General features: G+C 33.2%; 1 long non-coding RNA gene across 1 annotated transcript; it reads left to right on the top strand.

Annotated features, from left to right (window-relative positions):
• Positions 1-381: 381 nt before the first annotated feature.
• Positions 382-3,297, top strand: LOC128169509 (uncharacterized). The gene is made up of 2 exons (XR_008241550.1): positions 382-858; positions 2,998-3,297. It is a non-coding gene; the product is annotated as an uncharacterized LOC128169509 (long non-coding RNA).
• The last annotated feature ends 686 nt before the right edge of the window (positions 3,298-3,983 follow it).

Here is a 3,983-nt window from a genome sequence, read left to right on the forward strand (position 1 = left end):
AAAGTTTAAGATTTTTTCGGGGCTGAAATTTTGTTGCTTTTTGTATTATAACCTTTAAACTAAAAATATTTTGTTAATACATATAGAACAAAAGTTGTTTAGAATAACGAGAGCTTTCATTTAAAATTAAGAAAAAAGGGCTGGCCCCTATAAATAGGGGTCAGCAGCTCATACACGTATTTTTCTGATAGCAAAAATCGTTATCATTTTATGAAAAAAAATTAATTCAGTTATTGTTAATATATTAAATAATGTCATTTGGTATCAAATTAAACAAGTTCTGTGCTATATTTCTTTTCAAATTTCATAAAACAAATATGTGAGAATCGTACATGAACGAGTTAATATGTCTACATAGACACACAAGCGAACAAATGCCACATTAAGGCCCAGGCATTTACTGCATTACGTTGTGTTGCGTCTTAGATAAATTGATGTGATTCAATTTCATTTTTTCATCTATATCATTTATGAATTTAATGAACACACATTATTTAAACGTTCTATGTGCAACTAGCCTATTTGTCGGGGCGCCCCTGTTTGTAACCCCCGCGCGCGCGCCGAATGTAAACATTAACGAACGGCATTGTAGAAAAGAGAGAGCCGTAATGCAGAAGAGAAGTTGTGCATTCTTTCGGTGTACACATGCATTTTCAATTTGCTGTGAAACATATGAACATGCACAGGGAACAATACTACATAATTGTTTAAGGAGGATATTTTTCTCGTGTGAATCGTTTACGAGGAAATTAGGACAGCCACACTTCTGTCGACGATCAGCCGTTGATAAGCTACGAGTAATAAAGGAGAAAAGATGGACATTAAAGTGTGTGATTTATATGGATGTTACTGAAGAAGGTGAGGCTTTTACTCCTTTTAAAGTTTCTTGTTAACTGGTTAAAATTTAGATGTTTTTGTTATGGTGTGGGTGTTTGTTTACTAACGTGTAATTTTTACATGTTTCATGGATGTTTAGACTCGCTCGAGGTTCATGGGGGACTGGAAAGGGTAACTGAATTTATCTATTTAAAAAAATAACATATTGTGAATTTTCAACTCAAAATTCAAAGCAGGGTCTAATTAGAAACATATCATATATTCTTGTGCAGAAGACTCCAAATGTAGTCATGAATACCCTGTAGACATAACTTCAAGTAAATAAAATTGTATACTTCAGACTTCAGAGTTAAAACATGACTTTAATATCTTTATGATGCCGATCATTGTATCATTAAAGAGGTTTAGCAGACCAACGGGTACCCGGTACATGTACTTGTACATGTAGGTTACAAGTTAGAACTATGCCTACCATTCTACCAGTTCACATAATTTTTCTAGTTTAGCAGTTATGATGTGTACTTAAATTGTCCTTGTTAATGTTTTAAATGTAATTTTTTATTCTCTTTTTTTAATCTGACTACTGGCAGTACTGGCGTGCGAGCAGTTCTCGCCGAGGACCATTTCTCGCTGGTGCACTGTTACATCATATTTTCTTATCTAATTTTATGTGTTGATAAAATGACGTAACAATGCACTGGTGAGAAATGGTACTCGGCGAGAACTGATCGCACGCCAATATTGATTATATAATTACAGACAAAAACTGAAGGTTGCGAGTGTTATTTTTTATTGAACAACATTGTTTAAAATAATTCTTTATATATGTGACGATCAGACCGTTTTCAATACCAGTGCCAGATAGCTCAGTTGGTAGAGCACCTGACTAGAGATTCAGGGGGCCCAGGTTGAAATCCCGGTTTGGTCCTTCATTATTTCTCCCATCCTGTTACAATATTGGTGTTGTGACCAACCCCTGGAACTAACAGGTTAACTCGATCCTGCCAGGGATGATCTTCGAGGGTGAAGATCATTTAAGGGGGAGGAATGTGACGGTCAGACTGGTTTGAATACCGGTGCCAGATACATGTAGCTCAGTTGGTAGAGCACTTGACTAGAGATTCAGAGGGCCAGGTTCGAATCCCACTTTGTTCCGTCGTTATTTCTCCCATCTTTTACATATACATGTATATCAGATATATGACAGATGATTAAGGGTCATCACATGTTTTGCAAGATGCAATAAGTGTTAAAAACCTTTACTTTACAACAGAATACATTTAAGTGAATATTTATGTTTTTTGTTATTATTTGGTGTGGTTTTCTTGACAGTGTCGCATAAACAATTTACCCGCTCCTAAAACACAAACTTTCTTTTTGTGGATTCAGCTTACCGCTGATTGGCTGCTGTTGCAGCAGACAAATAAGATATGCACGCACAAAACACAATGAACTTATCAGAGAATGAGTTGAGTTTATTTAAACTGTTGGAATTTGGGTATTTTTTTTTTTAAATGTATACTTGTGACAAAACATATATGTGGTACATACAGATGTAGCTTTATGAAGAAAATTTTGGTTAGACCATATATACCTATCATGCAAGTAAATGATATTTACAAAAAACTTGCAATTTATGGCGCACGAAATATACGCTAGTTATTACACGTAGTATTGTTTTTAAAACATGTAATTTATAAGAAAATAAACAAAAACCCTCGCTAAATTTATTTGCCCAAAAAAAAAAACACAGTAGAATTGATAAAAAATGGTATACCAGAAGCTAATACCAGTACATGCACTTTGACGCTGTTCGGTGGGTAATATTCGTTTGTAATTTACGAATTGAAATATTGACTGTTGCACTACAAGTACGGTAATAAACTCTCTCTCTCTCTCTCAAACTCTCTCTCTTTCTCAATTCGATAAGTGTTTATACCTATGAAAATTTTTAATACATGTATTATATTATGACTTGATATGCAAATTTTTGATCTTGTACTGCCTAAATGTTATGTCATGTATTGGGATATGTCATACTTATTACACTGCATGGTCAGTGTATTTTTTACAGAAATACTATGCATATGTTAATGTAAACACAGCTATTACTAGTACATGTATGTAAACACAGCTAATTATTTTTTTTATTTATTTCAGCTCAAAACAGACTCTTGTTACCACATGGCTTTTACCGGTACCTGTTGATTCTTGTGAGTCAGCTCCTGAGATTAACCTGACACCTCTATCCACATGCATATTCCTTGTGTTCTACAGACTATTTACCGGTAATTCAAATTAAATCCGATAATGCATGAACAATAATGGAACTTGAAGAAAGCATCATGCCATGTTGTGGTTTGTGTTTGATAAGAAATTATGAAAACAAAATTAAGGCTGTTTAAAGAAATTCATAATTGCTGTGAAAATTTGTTTTTCAATAAAAGTATACAATTATGATTCCTTTATTTTTTATTTCATAAAGATATTTAGATGTGTTTAAATAATTGAAACCCCCCCCCCCTCTATTTAATTGTCTGCATTAAGATTACATGTAGGATATGTAAATGTACATTTGACTTTGAAATAACATCTGCTATGATAATTACTTTTGAAATGAACAAGAAACAACCTATTTCTACCTTTCTAAGGTATATATGCATAAAAAAGTAGAAAAACATGTCAAATTTGAACATTTTTCATTGAAATCAACTCTGTCTCCAGCTACCTGGGTGTGTTTGAATTTAATTCTAAGTTAAGGCAGATGTCTAACTTGTAGGTTGTAACTTACTGTTTTAGCATGGTTAGAAGGAGACTAGAAATCAGAATAGATTAGATATTCACTAAATATGATTGTTAATTAGCTTACTTTTTTCATGAAAACAAGAAATCACAAGCAGGACAGCTGTCTATTTGTTAATTAAAATGGTACAAATCATACAATAAACAAATAAAGATCAAATTTTAGAATCATTGATGATTGTTTTCAAATATGTGTGAGAAATTACTTAGGGAAATTGCCACACGTTTCATAAAATTAGGTAAAACATTTCAAACCATTACTTTTTATGAAAATCAAAAGATTGGGGGGGGGGGGGGGTATACATGTAAGGGTATTTCTAAGTGATGTGAAGCTTTTATCATGA

The sequence above is a fragment of the Crassostrea angulata genome, unplaced genomic scaffold (genome assembly GCF_025612915.1).
Source record: "Crassostrea angulata isolate pt1a10 unplaced genomic scaffold, ASM2561291v2 HiC_scaffold_144, whole genome shotgun sequence".
In the NCBI taxonomy this organism is placed as follows: Eukaryota; Metazoa; Mollusca; class Bivalvia; order Ostreida; family Ostreidae; genus Magallana; species Magallana angulata.